Source organism: Equus przewalskii, chromosome 5 (assembly GCF_037783145.1).
Source record: "Equus przewalskii isolate Varuska chromosome 5, EquPr2, whole genome shotgun sequence".
Taxonomy (NCBI): Eukaryota; Metazoa; Chordata; class Mammalia; order Perissodactyla; family Equidae; genus Equus; species Equus przewalskii.
In genome coordinates, this window is record NC_091835.1 from 2317873 (window position 1) to 2338172 (window position 20300).

Sequence of the window (20300 nt, forward strand, 5' to 3'; positions counted from 1 at the left end):
ATTATTTTTGATGAGAATATGATATGCCAGAGGATAAGTTAAGTAGTATTTATTTAAGCAGTCCCCTTTTGGTCATTTAACTTGCTCATCTCCAATTAGTTCTTTAAAATAAATTTCCACAAATGATATTCCAAGGTGGTAGAATGAATATTTTTAAGACTTTTGGTACCAGTTGTCAAATTTCTCTTAAGAAAAATTGTTTCAGTCAATGTGACATTGACTGGAGCCAGTAGGTAAGTAATTAGCACAAAATGGAAGCTAAAATTAATGCTTCAATCATAAAAATGTCCTTTGTCATCTCAAATGGAATCAATAAAATTGTCAATTATTTTTTAAGAATAACATAAAGCAGGATATAATAAAAACTCCTGTGGCTCACTAGGACAAGTGCATGACCATGGGACAAAAAGCACTAAAAGTCATTTTCACTTGATTCTCTATTTTGCAGTACTGGCCTTGATGAGCTAACTTGTCTCCCCTGAACAATGGCCGATCATACACATAGATTCTCTTCCAGAGAGCTTTAAGTTACCTAGCAAATAAAAAGTAGATATTTCCTCTGAAAATACTATTCTTATTATTTGAAGAAATTGGTTAGAAATACACAGAGCATCTTCCTGCCCAATATCTACCACATTTTCTCTTCTTGTATAATACAAAAACGACTTAAAAATAAATAATTTATCAGTCCACAAAGCATTCAGTTACAAGTAACAAAAATCTAATTAACAGTAGTTTATATAGATAGGGGATGATTTTTCTCACATAATAAGAAACCTACAGAAAGGAGTTACGAATATTAGTTTAGATGCTCTGCAGTATCCATGACCCGCTCTGCCATCCTCAGTGTTTGGCTTTATTTATTCCAGGCACAAGATAGCCTCTGCATGTAAAGGTCTGCGTTCTGAGCTTCAGGAAGGATGAAGACAGAAGAGCAAGCAAGAGATTTCCTCCTAGTGAGGCTCCAACTTTCTATTTGGGAATAGATATTCTCCCCAAAGATAATGTCTGCATTTCATTGGCCAGAAGAATATCCCATGGCTATTCCTACTGCAAGAGAGGCTGAGTAGGCAAGTATTTAGGTGGATATATTTCTATTCAAACAGAACTGAAACAAGCAGGAAGTTATTATTATCATTATTATTATTATTATTATTATTATTAGTGAGGAAGAAGAGGGACATGGGTATTGAGAAGGCAATCAACTCTGTGTCCCATGGTGGCCTTGAGAATATCACCTCTCCTGTGCAGTGCCCCAAGCTAAACATTTAAATCTCCTTAAACCAAAGAGGGAGAAAAACAATAAAGAAACATGTCACATCATTAGAGGGGTATTTGTGGAAGCCAGATTGGTGGGAACATTTAAAGTGCCTTACTGTGTTGCATGTATAAAATCCTCCAGATTAATTTTGACATTGCAGGGCTTTCCACATTTAAAATCACTATCATTCCCGTCATCAATCCTTTCACTATTGGTTCCCTTTGCTCAGGTGAGGAAAAAAGAAGAAACAAAAAGAAATTAGATCATCTTTCTACTTCTAAAACCCAGTTCATTATTTTTCATGACCTAACCATAGAAACTTCATCAAAGCAGAAGGGACATGTAAGATGTAAGAAAGCCTGTGAAAATGGATTTTTGCATTAATGCTTGGCATTAAGTTTCTATCTAAGAAATGTGATGATCTTATACTAATAGGTTTCTCATGAGACGTTAGATGATGCTCTTCTGCTCCAGGAATAATTCTTCATTATGTGACAGAGAAAGGATATTTTGACTGCTATCCAGGAAATGAAGGTTATTTTTCAGGCTACATATGGAAAAATTCCACTCAAAAAAAAGTGAAGAGAAAAAGTAATAGCTCAAACATTGTGGGAAGAGTCTGTATTTTTCAGGAGTCACATTTTAATTCAAATAGTTCATACTGAAGGAACATAATATCCATCTCCAACTTCCTATCTAAAAATATTCAAACAGAATCAGATTATATTATATGAATAATAATCTCATCAAATCCCTTTCTTCAACAATATTAATCTGCTACCAATGTTGACATTTGTTTCTTATAAATTTTCCATTCAAGAGCTTGGTTTATACTTGGAAAAGGATTTAGAAAGGAGGCAATAATAATTTAAGTATAATCTTACATGTTAAAATTTCAAATTAAGACTATAATCATGATCAATCAGGATGATGCTTATATCATCCTAAATTTAAAACCCAGCATCTGCTAGCAATTCTGTCAGGAGGATTTAGAAATATTTAGTATTTAATGATGGATTGTTTAATCATTTGTATGTGCATTTTCCCTTAAAATAATCTTTTTTCCTTTATGTTTGGCTTATCCGATTCTGTTGTTGAATGTCACAAAGCTCACAATTAGAAAAATGTGTATTTTATTGACATTTGTAGGAGCATTTTAATGTATATTTATCTTACATTTTGTTTTGATCAACTTGATTACCTAAATATTTGTCAGGAAATAATGTTAAAATTGCACTTATTTATTTGGATAGTTTATGTTGATTTTATAACTTTATACAATTTTTAAAATACCATTGGTAAGATGATACCAGAAAAGGATACCAAGAAGATACCAGAAAAATGTGTGACTGTACTTGAGATCTATCTTTGCTAACACACAAGAACAGCAGGGTTTTCCATAAGTTTTTTCAAAGATTTATAGAAGGTATCATCTGTATTAAATCAAGAGTTTCTCTCCCATTAGCATGAAATAAAGTGATTAACAAACAAATTTTAAAACCATGATAAAAAAAGACAATTGCTAATTCGAAGGAACATAGGCAAATAAGGCAGAAGTTTAGTTGATATTCAAACAAAGGTGCAGAAAGCTTCGAAAGTGAAAAGACTCAAAAAATGTTGAATAAACAAATGAGCTGAAGGTATTCTCATTCCGTTGTATTTCACTTCTATTGTAAGAAATATATCTGAGTAAATCAAGAGAGACACAAATAGATATTTGGTCATTGAAACAATTGGTAGAAAAAAGCTGTAATGAGTTTTCTTATCATGTTATATAAACAAAAATACTTCCAGCAAGTTCACAAAACAGAACTGTGTCCTCTTAATGAATGTCACAGTTAAATATAGTAAGATATACCAAATATGATATTCTATGAAAAAAGTATCATTTAATTACTGAAAAATTCCACTTAACACTTATATACATTTGTCTCAAACATTTCCTATGAGATTAATGCATGCAAGTCAAGTAAAACATAGCATGAATCTTCATATTTAGAGTAGGTAAATTTTAATCCACACTGCTCACCAATATGATGAATTTCACTTATATATAGCTCACAATTTGTAACTGAAATATAATTAGACTAGACTGCATGAAGGCAAAGGATATTTTTCAGTGTATCTATAGCATTAAACCTTGAGCAATAGCTACTCACTGAATATTTGTTAAATTGAACAGAAACAAAAAAGTACCACAAAATTTGCCATCAACATTGATCAGTTAACCTCTGTTGTAGTTCCTAATTTTCAATTATATTCTGACCAGATCAAAGTAAGAATGAAAGTTATCTTTTTCCATAAACCCTCTATAGGTCATCTTAACTGCTTCCATATTTCATTATGTCAGGGGTCATATCTGTTTTGTTCAAAACTGTATCCCCAATGTCTAGGATTATGCAAGGCATAAGCCAGATACACAACAAATATTTGCTTCATAAAAAAACACAATATCTTGACTATAGGAAAACATATTTTGAGAATAGCAATAAATATATAATATCTTGAGTATAGGAAAAAATTAAAATATATATAATTTTGAGGTTAAAGTCTTTATAAGCTGGAAGAGAAATAGCTTTTATTATATAAAATGTTGATAACTGATAATGTATATAATTACTGCAAACAATACGTTTGATATGTATAAGGCAAGACACATTTAGACATTTTCGTTGGTATCCCTAAACCTATTTTGTGCACTAAATTCAATTATTATTTATCAAGTGATGATTTTGAGCCATCCTAAGCAGATCAAATTCCCCCAGACCTGTGCAAATTATCTAGCACATGCTACACAAAATTCTAAAAGCATGTGTTAATATTGAACCGTAAATCTACCTCCTATCATTCCTTAAATTATTTTTTAGAAAGGCATAAAGTGCCAATATGACATTTTAAAGAGGTCATAAAGCACTTGTGTCTCAGCCTTCCATTCCACAGAGATCATCCGCTTGACCACTTCTTCCCTCGATTCCCATTTGCGTGAGTCTAATGAAGAAGGAAATGTTTATGTTACTTAAATAAGTTCTTTTGTACTCTTCACTTCTTTTCAAATGCCAGTTACTATAGTGAATTTGAGGATGAGTGACCATTAAGAGAATCGTTGACATTTTGAAAATATATTCTCTCAAAAGAAAAGTGATAAAATACTGAATCATGTCTTTTTCCCCCTCCCCTGTATGAAATATCCTAATTATGATATAGCAGCCCTGCGGAAAATACAGATTAATATAACCTCCTTACTAGGTTTAAAAAGTCGACAAAATTGCATTGACCTCACACACAATTTGTAGCCATTTCATAAATAAGATTGAATGTCTTTCTCTTTTTATAAAATAAAGATTATAACTTTAAATGCAGTTATCCATATTCCACTTTAGTCTATATGATTGGTATTAACAGTAAACATTGCTCTTCTAATCACAAATCTACCAACCACAATAATATAGGAAAAATCTAATAAGCAAGAATGAAATACTTAACCTCAATCCCTGATTGTATATCTAAATGTCTTATTTTGCATGGGTGCATTCACAGGTCAACCTTAGAATTAAAATGATAATAAAAACAAAGATTAGAAATATTGTGCTTGTCTAATTATACTGTGTACATCTGAATAATGCATATATCAGACTGATATTGCCTATCCAAGCCAAAGGTCACAATCAAGATGTCAAAATTCAGCGTGGCAAAAGCCCATTTTCAAGATGAAGCTACAGGAAGCAGTTACTAGATTTTCTCAGACTTAAAGCAATGTATCTTTCTCACTGTCATCACCTTGAGCCACATGAGTCTGTTGGCAGACAATGACACAAAAGTAATATAGCCCACACCATCCACCTGTGATACTTAATACATCATCTCTGGAATGGACTTGGTCCAGAGATTCCTGTATCTTTCCCTAACCCAGACCTTTCAGCTGGGAGCACAATGAATTGCTGCTACCCTACTGGGTCAGCCCTCAAGGTTCATTATTAATAATCTGAGAGTCTAAAGGCTAATGAGAACCGGGTGCTTGAGGAGACAATGGCTCATTCATCATCAATCAAGCTTTGAAGTTTTTATACAGATGGTTTAAGAAGAGTTGAAGTGTGCAAAATTGAAATGTCACATTTGTATTGGGAATGGGGAGAGGGTGATAATGTAAATGAGTGATGTAACCTTCCATATTCAGCTCAATGATCAGAGTAAAACTCATGGATGCGGATATTGAATGTTGAGAAGTAACAATGGACAGTTTTTCGATCAGAGCAATGCAATTTCAAGAAGAAATTATTAAATTCATTGGCTGAAAATCAGCTTAAGATAGAAAATAATAGCAAAAATATCTTGATTTCAATTGATTGGAGCTCAGTAATGCTCTGCATAATGTTCCAACATATTGATATATACTTCAGGGTACACAACAACTCCTAACTTTCGTTAGGTTTTGACTGGAGTCCTAGCTCCTCTGCAAAGACCACCTGGTTCTTAGAGACTGCCTGCTTCTACCTCTTAGGACACTGATTATCCGAACCACTAATGTAAGGGAACAAATGCTACCTTACCTTCTTATCTATTCTTTTGTGTACTTGTCTTGTCTCCTCATCACATTGTAGGTCTGTAGATGATAAGAACCGTGACATAACATCTTTCTGTGGTCTTAGCGCCAAAGGCAGTGCCACACACACAGGAGAAACTGAAATTTTTTTGATGATTATAATGATAATAATAAAATCTTGAGAATATGACTGTAGCTTAATTGACAGTGTAACGTTAGTGATGTCTCCTCCTTATGCACTAGATAATGTTTACATTGTAAATCACATAAAATACTGAATAAAATTAGTGTGATCTTAATGTATTAATTCTTCCCATCCATTAGGGAAGTGATAATCCACTTAAAATCACTGATATTCTCTGGAAATATTTAAAAATAAAGTTTTTCTTGTAGCTGTCCTTAAATTATGAATACAAGATTTCTTTCTCAAATTGCTCTCTCCGCTCATTATATAATTCCATGTGTGTGTCAATATGTTTAATATTTGTCTTCTAATAATTCTTCCCAAACTTGTATTTCCCTATTCCTATTCAAATTAGAATCACATGCTGTAAAAGTCAATTAGACTGAAAACTTGAGATTCATCATTAATTCGTTCACCTCTATATTTAGTCAGTCATGGTACTCTACATAAAATTCCTCCCAATGTCTATTTTAATTTAACCCTTTCTTTTTACACCCACTGCTACTCCCTAATTCATGTTCTATCATCTCATACTAGATTCAACTGTTTGCTTCTAACACACCTTCCCACGAATCCATCTTGCATATCAAAGTCATAATATATTCTATACTATAGATAGATAGATATACTATAGGTAGGTGAGCAGTCAGATAGACAGATGGATAGATCTTCCACTATCAGGCCTTTGAGTGTGAAGGCAATAATACGGAATCTAGTTAACTGGGTAAAACTAAGTTCAAAATCGAGTTTTCCCCTTGCTAGACGTGAGATCTCATATACCTCTATGAGACTCAGTTTGCTCAACTCTATAACAGGAGTATTGTACTCACAGTATCTGTCACAGGGTTGTTTATTTTGTTACTCTTTATACTTGGTAATTACTTAAATCGTTGTTTACCAATTGGTATGAACAGGAGTTATCTTTTTCTGTGTATTTGTATTAATTTTGCATTACTTAGTACTGGAATAGACTGTAATTTTTTTTCGTTTTTTTTTTTAAGATTTTATTTTTTCCTTTTTCTCCCCAAAGCCCCTCCGGTACATAGTTGTATATTCTTCGTTGTGGATCCCTCTAGTTGTGGCATGTGGGACGCTGCCCCAGCGTGGTTTGATGAGCAGTGCCATGTCTGCGCCCGGGATTCGAACCAACGAAACACTAGGCCGCCTGCAGAGGAGCGCGCGAACTTAACCACTCGGCCACGGGGCCAGCCCCTGGAATAGACTGTAGTTTTAAAGAAGATAGAGTTTTATTTTTCTTTCATATAAAAGTCTGGCTAGGTGATTCAAGCTGTTAGGGAAATTCCACAGCCATTAGGGGCCCAGATTCCATTTCATCTCGTTGCTCCATCATCTTCAATAAAGAGGAGCTTCTACCTGGTAACATCCATGCAAGAGATGGAGGAAAGCACGAGGAACAGAGGATGAGTACATGCTATCTCTTAAAGAAGGTCCCTGCAAACTACCACAAGACATTTATACTTATATCTCATTGGTCTAGATTCAGTCACGGAACCAAAGCTAGGCACAAGGAAAGTGGGGAATCAAAGTCTTTATTCTGGGTGGTCACATGATTAGCTAAACTTTATATAATATTTAAAAGTTAGACAGTTGTAATGGATATTGGGAGACAAAAAGTAGTCTCTGTCACACTGACTCAAAAGAAATCTTGCATCTTCTGGATACTTACAAAACAAAAATCTTGTGACTTGAACAAATGTATAGATAGGATATTTTTCAAACTTTTTCATTGAAGTATAATATACATACATAGATGTGAGTATGTCATAGGCAATATATTTTTATAAACTGTACAAAGTTATATAACCAGCACCCAGATTAAAAAAATAGAACACATCAGCACCACAGAAACCTTTGTCACATTGCTCTCTCTAGGAGCCTTCATCCTGGCTTTGAACAAGATCACTTTTACCGTTTTTTGTATTTTACATAAATGGAATAATACCATATGCATTCTTTCATGTCTGGCTCCCTTTTGCTCAACATTATGTTGTAAAATTCATCCATATTGTTCATTTTCCTTGCTGTATGGTATTGCATGTTTTGTTTATCCATTATACATTGATGGGCATTTGGTAATTTCCACATTTTGGCTATTACAAATAGTGATGCTATGAACATCCTAGAATATTCCTTTTGGCAACCATACATACATATTTATGCTGTGTACATATCTAGAAGTGGAATTACTGGGACACAGTGACAATCAGTTTTTTAAAATGCTTTAAACAATTTATATTCTCATCAGTAGTATATGAGAAATCTACTTGCTTCTTAACCTTGTCAACCTCTGTTTTTTTCTATTTCATTATAGCCATTCGGGTTGGTGTGTAGTGATATCATTTTAATTTGCACTTCCTCAATTATTAATAAAGTTAAGTCTCCCAAGTACTATTTTTGAAGTGTAATTTTTATTTTTATTTACTTTTTTGCTGAGGAAGATTAGCCCTGAGCTAATATTTGTGCCAATCTTCTTCTCCTTTATATGTGGTTGCTGCCACAGTGTGGGTGACGAGTGGTGTATGTCCACACCCGGATACAAACCTGTGAACCCAGGCTGCTGAAGCAGAACACGCCAAACTTAACCACTACGCCATGGGGCCAACCTCAGAAGTGTAATTTTTAAAGGGAGAGGTTTATTTCTGTTTACCTGAGGAAGGGTCTTTCTATGTGGGAAACACAAAGCACTGTGGAAAACTTGATCTTCATTTGAGGTTATTAGTAAACATTTGACTAACAATGTACGGATATTACTCTCCTAACTTTTTAATGTTTTGTGGGGGAATCAGACAATTTTTGAAAATAATACTTTAAAATATGTTAGAAAATATATTAAAGCCATATCAATAATTACAAAAATCAAGAGCAAAGTATGCATTCTGGATGATGGATGAAAAACATCACATTAAGTGAATATTTCTCTGATTAGAGAGACAAACACAATCAAAGATATATAAAAAGAAAGAATGAGAAATTCAATATTGTATTACTATTAAAATAGAACAACCCTTTACATAAAGATAAAATATTTTTATTCCCCTATCCACCAGAAAGCCCTCATTACAGGCAATAATCCTCTTAAATAACTGCTCCAAGTTTCCAGAAAATGTAATTGCTTCAGTAGAACAAATAAGTAGAGTTCAATGTTTTCATTACCAATAAGGGAGAAAGTCATGTTAGTACCTAGAAACGATTTGTCCCTTTTATTTACAGGCTTTCATCCAATAAGCCTGGGATGCACTGCAAGGTCACTTTCAAATATCTCACCTATGATATTAGTTTGTATAGTTTTAATAACTCTTCTCACAAAGTGTGATTTCTTCACTACTTCTTTAGAATATTTCAGAAAAGTATGATCTTTCCCGATGGCAGCAATAATAAAGAATATTGTTATGTAGGTTTGTTGCTGGCAAGTTAAGACTTGCAAATAAAAGATAAAGCAAGAGAAAGAAAAATGATTTAATCTTGTAAAATGATAAGACGATTTTCCAACACACCAAGATTTTTTTTAAACGTCATACAAGAACATTAAAAATAACAAATACATGATTTGGAGGCCTGGGTGTCTCAGCTTAAATGCCTATAATGTTAAAGCAATGTTAAAAATAATAAATAAAGATAACATTTTACGAAAACAGAAATTGAAGTCATAAAATAAGAAAGCAAAGAAGCTGATACTACAACACTCTTAAAACCCAAAAGTAGGTCCAAATTAAATATTTCTTTCAGATAGAGGTTTAATCTGGAGAAAATTAGGAAGGAATGACTGAATAGGAGTAGTCTCCATTTCATAAAGTGCTGGTTTCAAAATATGAAGTAAATACATGGCAAAATTGAAAGAAATAGTTTTGGAGTTAAATTGGTTTGTATAGAGATTTAAATTAGTATGAATTGCATACAGTACGTGCACAAATCTTAAGCTCTATATTTTTTACATATACACGTACAGTGCTGTGTTTGTGCATCTGTCTCCATGTAGTGATCATCCAGACAAAGACACAATATTTCTATCACTACAGAAATTTCTCCTTGCTCCTTCCCAATCGAGACCCCCAAGGCCACCATTCTGACTTCCATCACCACAGATTAGCTTTGCCTGTGTATTACATTCATCTAAATGGAATCACACAGCGTGTGTTCTTTTTTCTTGCCTTCTTTTACCAAAAATAACATTTTTGAGATTTCTTTATGCTATTGCCTATATTAATGTATTCATTTTTATTGTTTACTATTCCACTATATGAATATGCCACAATTTGTTTATAGATTAGTTTGCAGATTAAGCACAGCTTTGCTACCTTTAGCTCTATGAGTTCAGGCAAATTAAAGTTTCTTTTCTATTACCTATAAAATTGGGATAATAATATTAACTTCGTTGGGTTACAGTGAGAATTACAATCTTGTATAAAGTAACTGGTACATACCAGGTGCTCAAAACTTGGCAGGTATTTCAACATAGGTTATTGGTGTAGTTCAGGATCCTCCTTTACCCAAAGTATTTAAAAACATATGCACATCAGTTAAAGTATGGATCTATTGGTAGCAAAGAAGACCGAGTAAAAACTTCTAAAAGTCATAAGAAATCCTCCTATGTTAAGCTTGGTGAAGAGTATAACAATTTCAGAACTAGATATGTTAAGCTAAAATATTATTAAATGTATTTCCAAAGTTGGTTAATAAAAAAGTGGAGTTGTTTGTATTTTATAAGCTAAATTGTTCCTGAAGACAGGATTACAAATTCTATGACTCACCATTTCTCCCACACTGAGTTATCCTGGATGTCTTGCTGGGTTAACCCTTTGAGTCATATCTTGTCAGCTCTCTAACCACATTTCTGTGACAGCATTTAGAGCTCTTAGACTTCTCTTTGTTCGGTTCAGGTTGGTGCATCGTCCCCAGGTCACAAAGTCTCTGCTGGCAATTTCCAGGTGACCTTTACCTCTGTTGTCACTACCACTGTGCTTCAAAACAGTTGGGTAAATTCCAAAGGACAGGGAGAAATAAGTCAAGCCTTTCTCTCCCAGTTCAAGGGCCTGGCATGGATTAATTAGGAAACACAGAGCACTATTAAACATACCTATGTATCTCAGGGCTGGGCAGGGAGATGGGGTTGCTACATACGTTTGTTTAAATGTTGGATTTTAAAAATTAAATCAATAAAATGGGTAATAAAAATAAGACGTGTAACTAGCATCACTATAATAATACTGCTGGTCGGTATAGGGAAAGAAAAGTCATTAGTCTTGAGTGAAGACAAGAGGTAATCAAATACTATATTTGCTCAGAGATCTTAAGACTTAAAGCTACATACTTAAGATATTTGAAGATAAAACTCATTAAAATATCTGCAGAAGCTACTTACATCATTTTTTAATGAATCGCTATATTCTATGGCTCCTAGCACCACCACCCTCATTTTTCTTTATTGTAAAAATTATTTTCATATTGTGACAGCTAACGTCATAATAGAACAGGCTCCACTATGCAACAATATCTCTCCGTAACCTGTATTATCATGTCTTCTAAATCAAGATACACTTTTGCCTTAGAACGCTTCCACTTTCCCAGGGTTAATAAACATGATTTTATAATTATTTGGGAAATTTGGCTGCCCTTTGAGGCTGGACATGAAGAAATGACCCAAATGCCAAGATGCCTTACAACGTCAGATGGTTCAGTCAATTCAAGATGCCACCATTCAAGATGGAAATTTACTGGGATGTAAGATCTGCACAGGCTCTGGGATCAGCCTCCTTAACTAGGACTCCGCCATAGACGACGCGGGAGATTTCGGTCACATCAGTGATTCTCCCCGAGTCTTAGTTACCTTAACCATTAGATAGGGAGAGAGACACTAAAATACCTTTCCCAATTATAAGGAGAAAATGAGCTGATACAGGTAAGTGTTCACCACAGTGTCTGTCAGACAGCAAATGTCCAACTGATGGACTATCATTAATATTACTAAGGGGAGGATAAGAAAAGGTCTTTGATAAGCATATTTCTTCTATCCTGCTTGATTTTTTCCTGTTCTCTCCTACAAATATATTTTTCAGGGAACTAAAACTGGGACGGGATTATTAGGCCAAGTTAGAATATGTGAATTTGTGTTTGTTCATTTTGAAAAATTATTTTCAACTTACATGAGCTTCAGATGCCCTTTTAGGAGTATGTTATGGGTTCTGAACATCCCTAAAATTAAAATCCTTAAATTCAGAATTTTCTTTTTTTGGGTGGGATTCCTATACCCAAAAAGCATAAAAAACAAGATGCAGAATGATGAGCAAGGTGCCAGATGCCTCCCACATCGACAAAGGTCCAGGTAGGATTCCCACGCCTGCCCATCAGGCTCCAAAGCCCACTGTTAGCCACCTCACTCTAACACCTCTTGGTAAATGCTGCCATTCTTTGAACGTATTTATAACGCAATATTTCTCTTAACCCTTACAGAAGTCCTATGAGGTAATTATTACTAGTCTTATTTTACAGATGAGAAAACCAAAGTTTAGAGAGATCAATAACTGGTCAGAGTTCTAGAGAATTATGATTTCAACTCATTTTAACTGCTGAGTTGGGATCCTGCTTTTAAACTTCTTATTCTATACTCTTTCCAGAATAGAAAGAAAGGCTGAGCAGTTTAAAGGAAAAAACAAAATAAGTTTAAGCTGAACTGAGGCACAACCCTTATTTAATACACTTCTAAGTATAATTAAGAACTTCTGGTAATTCCCCAAAGTCCTTTTTGAAAATATTTTATTGAGTTAAAGGTAAATGCTTTTAAGGTATCTTTCTAACTAAAACACTGAATGGAAACAATGTTGGTTCTGTTAGATATGTGCACTGTATCCCAACGCCATCACTGGAGGTGTGTTCCTCTTGCCTCCATTGAAAGTAGACACAGGGGAAAGGACAGCACAATAAAACTTCAAGAATTCAGGGGCTGGCGCAATGGCCAAGTGGTTAAGTTCGTGCTCTCTGCTTTGGTGGCCCAGGGTTTGACCAGTTTGAATCCTGGACGCAGACATGGCACCACTCATCAAGCCATGCTGTGGCAGCGTCCCACATGACACAACTAGAAGGACCCATAACTAAAAATACACAGCTATGTACCAGGGGGCTTTGGGAGAAAAAGGAAAACTAAAAAAGAAAAAAAGAATTCAGTCTACTTATGGAAAAGCCCTTCAATTCAGTAAAAAGGCTGAAATAAGGAAAATAAATAAAGGCAATTTTATTATTTTCAAGTGTGATGGGAGCTCTGTGCTTAGTCTCTGGAAGCTCTGCTCTAATGAATATGGTAAAATGACTTTAATTACCTTTTCCAAAATCACAGCCCGAGAGAATCTATCTAGATGTGCTCTGTGGTTTCACTTCTAAAACTAGGAAGATGGGTCATTAAAATGTGCAGGGCATTTGGTTTTCCTAAGCAAATCTGCATTTTCTTTGTTTGTTTTTCCTATTATTTTTTGTTGAGCAACTAATAGAAAGAGAGAAAAAGAGGAAAGCATTCAGATTAGTGAAATCAAATTGACGAAAATTTATTTTAGCATTATGCTTAGTATGCTAATCATTTTAAAGGCAAATGAGGTAAAGCCCCTAAGATGGAAGAAAAAGGAATTCAAAATTAAAACACACGGTTAAATGTAGCTTATCACAGCTCCTTTTCTGCAGGTAAACTTACTGAATTGAATTGTGCACCATTCAACATTATAAGAGGACTGAAGTATCTTCTTGGTGCATAAATTTTTAGTTATCCTCCTTTCTTTGTTTGATATAATTAAATATATCCATCTTTAGATATGTCTACCAGATAACTTTTATTTAAAACAGTGGAAAAGGAGGGAGATGATTTTATTTTGGAGTTTGGGATATTTTATTAATTTTATTTATATTAATTTCATAAATGTGCTGAGAAAATAGATAGGAATATAATGTATTGTACATAGAAGAATTTTTCTTCTACCTCTAAAAAAGTCTAGTTTAATTTTAAAGACTTCATTATCTTTCAAAGCATAAAGCCCTTAATTAAAATTGCCTCACATAAGAAGTAGAATTAGAGAAAACATTTTTAGAAATTTTATGAAACTAAGTATTTAACTGTGAATTCAAAAAGGCTTAAACTAGATAATTTTTTTTCCTTTGGTGAGGAAGATTGGCCCTGAGCTAACATCAGTTGCCAATCTTCCTCTTTTTGCTTGAGGAAGCTGGTCCCTGAGCTAACATCTGTGCCAATCTTCCTCTATTTTGTATGTGGGACACCACCACCACACGGCTCAATGTGAGCTGTGTAGGTCTGCAGCGAGGATCAGAACCCGCAACCCCAGGCCGCCAAAGCAGAGCATGTGAACTTAACCACTACACCACCGGGGCAGCCCCTAAACTAGATAATATAATATGACCTTACTAGAGAGAATAGTGCATAGATTATCTTGTAGGAATTCACATCTTATATTCCTAATTTACTTTTGTAGGACATGCATTTATATAGCTCTGTCATATTTGAAAGAAGTTTACATAGAAAATTAAGCTCTGGTGATAATTTCTTTGTAAGCCTACCTAATCTGAGATGTAAGGGGGCTAAAAAAAAAAGACTAACCAAACTAGCATAAAAATCTGGAATACAAGTGGGAATGTAAGCAGGAGTAGCACTAGTGTCCTCAACCCTACTTTCACCATTGTTACACATACATTTTTCCTTATAATTAAACCACAACACAGAAATATTATTTACTAAGAAGCTATAATATTTTGAGAACTGTTCTTCACAATTTTCTAAGTGGCCCTGGTCCCCTATTCTCATTTTACTTCAGAGCTCAGAACAATTAGATGGCAACATCTGGCAAGTATTGTTCCAAACTAGATGCTAAACATAATTATTTTAAAAGTCTGTTTGTGCTGAGATCAGAAAAAAAGAATGATAATTTTTACCTCAAAATGTGTTTTTGAAATAAAAATATTTTAAAACGTTTCCTTTGTAATCGTTTAATATTTTCTTTTCTCTGGAGCTTCAAGAGTTATAATCTAAATTGCAACTGAAGGAAGCCTAAGCTGGGTGATGCGCACCTAGCCATTTCTGTGCTTCAAAGCCTTTGGAAGCAGCTGCTTGTTGGCAGGTGTGATTAATTAGCTAAGTGGAAAAGACGCTCCCTTTTAGAGTGAATAGGAAGAGAGGCAGGAGAACTCTCCGAAAGCCCAGTCCTAGGCAGACCCACCGGCTGGGTGCCTCTGGGCAAATTTCCGATGCTGAAAACTCATTGAATTTAATGGTTCTTAATTTCACAAGATTTCTAATTACAGCTAGGATAATAAGATGTGATCCAAAAGTTGAAAAAAACGTTGGCACATTTTCAAGGAAAATCCTTCCACACAGTGTAGACATCCTAAAGTATAGAAGTTCATTTATTTATACATTTTATCCATTTATTCCCTGAACTTTGTTAATAAGCAGTTTTGAATCTATCTGGCTGCCAGGTGGCAAATGCATATTAACAATAGAAAAAACGTATAAGTTAAATTTTTTATCTAAACCAATATTTCTTTTCAGCAGTAGTCAAAGAGAACTCAATCCAAAGTTCATAACTACTCATTTAATAGACAACAAAAGGACTACGTGTAAGAAGGAAAATGGGCAAAAACACATGAAAAACAAAGATCATAAAACTTCCTATACTTATATCTATATAGCTTATATGAAGATTTTGCTAGACAATAATGAATTCTATAACACCTCTTCTTTCAAACGCCCTCGTTGACAAAAACAAAATGCTGCCTAAACTCAAAGGCCTCCCAGGGCTTGGCCCTAAACTGTTAAAGTGAGGGCAACTTTAAGGAGTAGCAAGTAGGTAGAACTCAGCTAAAAGGGGCAGTGGCTGCCCAGCACCAGAGGAGTGCTACCAAGAGACGGTGTGAGCCCAGGATTGCCAGAGCTCACTTCTGTTCACAGGGGCCAGAAATACAGAATTTACCTGTAAATACTCCAATTTTTAAACATTCTCTATGTAAAGCAAAGCACTTCCGTGGGTCAGTTACGGTCTTTGACTAGCTGTTTACCACATCTGGTTTATTAAATCACCAAATCTGGACGTTCTTCAATAATTATCCAGCCTTTATATCAAGAACTAGATTGAGATAGGATCTCATTAATCAAGTCGTATCATCTCCTCTGCCTTCTGGTAGCAAATGGAAAGGGAAGGTGAGCAGTTATATAATTCATAATAGAACAAAGAAAGTACAAAAGCCCCTACAGTTACATCAAGAAGGGGATGTAGAAGGCAATGACATCAACACCTCCTCTTTGTTCTTATTGTGATCTCCGTTTGTTGTAATGGACATGGAATAAGCTGCTGGCTACATAACGAGGTTTGGAATGTGTGCTGCTGAAATATCACCACAGTACATCACACTCCCATCTCTGAAGTCACATGTGAATAGGTGAAGGCTTACGTGTCACCTGGAAGATGAAATCCAGTAACTGGCTGTCATAGTAGCATGGACCGTTTATGGGATTAACTTAGCACAAATAAAACTAAAAACTAAAGGTTACTGGAAAGTTAAGTTATAATTTAAAGGGACAAAAGTAGAAAAAACTTGCAGTCAGGGATATACTCTCAGACTTTCTTGGTCCTGAATTAGTCAGTCAGTAAGAATATATACAGACATACCTCATTTTACTGCACTTTATTGTACTTCACAGCTATTGTATTTTTTACAAATTGAAGGTTCGTGGCAACCCTGTGTCGAGCAGATCTATTGGCACCATTTTTCCAACAACATGTGTTCACTTCATGTCTCTGTGTCACATTTTGGTAATTCTCTCAATATTTTAAACTTTTTCATTATTATTATATTTGTTATGGCAATCTGTGATCAGTGATCTTTGATGTTACTACTGTAATTATTTTGGGGCGCCAGGAACCAAGTCCATATAAGATGGCAAGCTTAATTGATGAATGTTGTATGTTCTGACTACTCCACCAACTGGCCATTCCTCCATCTCTCTCCTTCTCCTCAGGCCTCCCTATTCCCTGAGACACAACAATATTGAAATTAGGCCAATTAATAACCCTACAATGGTCTCTATGTGTTCAAGTGAAAGAAAGAGTCCTACATCTTTCATTTTATATCAAAAGCTAGAAACAGTTAAGCTTAGTGAGGAAGACAGGTCAAAAGCCAAGATAGGCTAAAGCTAAGTCTCCTGGACCAAACAATTAGCCAGGTTGTGAACGCAAAGGAAAAGTTCTTGAAGGAAATGAAAAGTGCTACTCCTGCGAATACACGAATGATAAGAAAGCAAAACAGACTTACTGCTGATATGGAGAAAGATTTAGTGGTCTGGATAGAAGATCAAACCAGTCACAACATTCCCTTAAACCAAAGCCTAGTCCAGAGCAAGGCCCTAACTCTCTTCAATTCTGTGAAGGCTGAGAGGCGAGGAAGCTGCAGAAGAAAAGTTGAAACTAGCAGAAGTTCGTTCACAAGGTTTAAGGAAAGAAGTTGTCTCCATAACATAAAAGTGCACGATGAAGTAGCAAGTGCGGATGTGGAAACTATACTAAGTTATCCAGAAGATCTAGCTGAGATAATTAACAAAGGGGGCTACACCAAACAGCAGATTTTCAATGTAGATGAAACAGTCTTATCTCGGAAGGAGATGCCATCTAGGACTTTCATAGCTAGAGAGGAGAAATCAACTCCTGTCTTCAAAGCTTCGAAGGACAGACTGACTCTGCTGTTAGAGGCTAATGCAGGTGGTTACTTTAAGTTGAAGCCAATGCTCATTTACCATTCAGAAAATCCTAGGGACCTTAAGAATTATGCTAAATCTCTGCCTGTGCTTTATAAATGGAATACAAAGCCTGGATGACAGTACCTGTTTACAACATGGTTTACTGAATTAATATTTTAAGCCCAGTGTTGAGACGTACTGCTCAGAAAAAAAAAACCTCTTTAAAATATTACTGCTCATTGACAATGCAGCTGGTCATCCAACAGTTTTGAGGGAGATGTATGAGATTAATGTTGCTTTCACACCTGTTAAGACAACATCCATTCTGCAGTCTGTGGATCAAGGCACATTTCAACTTTCAAGTCTTATTATTTAAGAAATACATTTCATAAAGCTATAGCTGCCATAGATAATGATTCCTCTAAAGGATCTGGGCAAAGTAAATTGGAAATCTTCTGGAAAGGATTCACCATTATAGATGCTTTTAGGAAGATTTGTGATTCATAGGAAGAGATAAAAATATCAACAACAACAAGAGTTTGGAAGAAGTTGATGCCGTCCCTCATAGATGACTGAAGGTTTCAAGACTTCAGTGGGGGAAGTAACTGCAGATGTGGTGGAAATAGCAAGAGAAATAGAATTAGAAGTGGAGCCTGAAAATGTGACTGAATTGCTACAATCTCATGATAAAATTTTAATTGATGAGGAGTTGCTTCTTATGGATGAGTCAAGAAAGTAGATTCTTGAGATGGAATCTGCTCCTGGTGAAGATGCTGAGAAGATAGTTGAAATGACAACAGAGGACTTAGACTGTTACACAAAATTAGTTGGTAAAGCAGCAGCAGGGTTTGAGAGGAGTGGCTCGAATTTTGAAAGAAGCTCTACAGTAGCTAAAATGCTATCAAACAGTATTGCATGCTACAGAGAAATTGTTTGTGAAAGGAAGAGTCAATCAATGTGGCAAACATCATTCTGGTCTTATTTTAGGATATTGCCACAGCCACCTCAACCTTCAGCAACCACCACCCTGATCATTCAGCAGTTATCAACATTAAGGCAAGACCCTCCACCAAGAAAAAATTACAGTTTGCTGAGGCTCCGATGATGGTTAGCATTATCTTTTTTAGCAATGAGGTGTTTTTAATTAAGGTATGTACATAGTTTTTTTAGACATAATGCTAGTGCACACTTGATAGACTACAGTATGGTATAAACATAACTTTTATACACACTGGGAAACCAAAAAATTCATGTGATTTGCTTTATTGCGATATCTGCTTTATTGCAGTAGTATGATATCAATCCCACAGTATCTCCAAGTATGCCTGTACTCGATAGTTGGAGAGTAGAAGTGGAAAAGGAGAAAGAAAAGTTTCAACTTGTATATTTCATAATTTTGAATGGGGTTCTGCTAAAGAATTATAGTGATTTCTGTACGATATACACTTGTTCTTTGGGAAGAACTAAATTGAGTGACTTTCAGCCCCCACTACTACTGAAATCAACAGGACAAGAAAATTGCAAAGAAGCCACTCCATTAGTCAGAGTTTCAAAAGAAAGTAATCTCAAGAACTGACATCAGACAACTAGGATGCTTTCAGGCAGGAGTTGGGTGTAGGCAAAATTTTAGCTGCTCATTGTTTTATCTTCTGCTCCAGAAAAACACCAGATAATAGCAGAAGACTTCTGGGAGTCAAGCTGTGAACCAGAAGTTAATGTCTTCTCTACATTTAGGACAAAGGAATTTTAGGAGCTCTGGGCTCTTTCCCCTCACTCCATCTCTCAGGTGTTTTCAGTGTGGTAGACTCCCTCTCTTGTCCATTTGGGAGGGATGTGGTTAGAGTGGTTCCTTCTGATCAAATCTTCATCTGTAATAGTGAATGTCCTCTTTACCTCTGAGCAGAAGCCAGAGCCATTTCAATAGGATTCTACTCAGCCTCTATCTGCCATAGATTAGAAGTGCATCTGTAATCCTTAAACCCATTTGTTTTTATTTGTCTCTGACTATGGAGAAGATTTGGAGAAGAACAAATATCTGTCTAATGAAATACCTAAAGGTAATAATGGTTTCTGGAAAGGATTTTAATGGAGAAAATAAAGAATACGGAACGTGAAAAAAAGAAAACAGGTAAAAGGGAGTATGAGGATAGGCAAATATAAATAGAACAAGGAGAGAAGTGTTTATTTAAAATATTTTGCCCACATATATTATAACAATTTGCTCTGGGTCTTTTAAGAGAGGAGGGTGGCCCCTTCTCCAAAACACATCATCTCCTGGCTGGATGACTGCATGGTCTCTTTGCTTAATCTCTTGCCTCTAACCAGATAATTTGCCACAGTCTGTCAATGTAATCTTTTCAAAACCAAAATATAATCCTTATAACATTAAAGACCAAGATTTTAAACATGGTGAAACTGACATCAAATCATAATTCAGAAAGTAGTGGAGACTTCAAAAATATATCTATAGTTAATATTGTCAGATAATTTGGATAAAATGTGTAAAAAAAAGGCACAACCAAGCAAAATTTTTTTTTTTTTAAAGATTGGCACCTGGGCTAACAACTGTTGCCAA

General features: G+C 35.1%; 1 protein-coding gene across 6 annotated transcripts in view; it reads right to left on the minus strand.

Moving 5' to 3' along the window:
* Positions 1–20300, minus strand: part of ERBB4 (erb-b2 receptor tyrosine kinase 4) — a 1105575-nt gene that overhangs the window by 377820 nt on the left and 707455 nt on the right. The gene's annotated exons all lie outside the window — the stretch shown is intronic.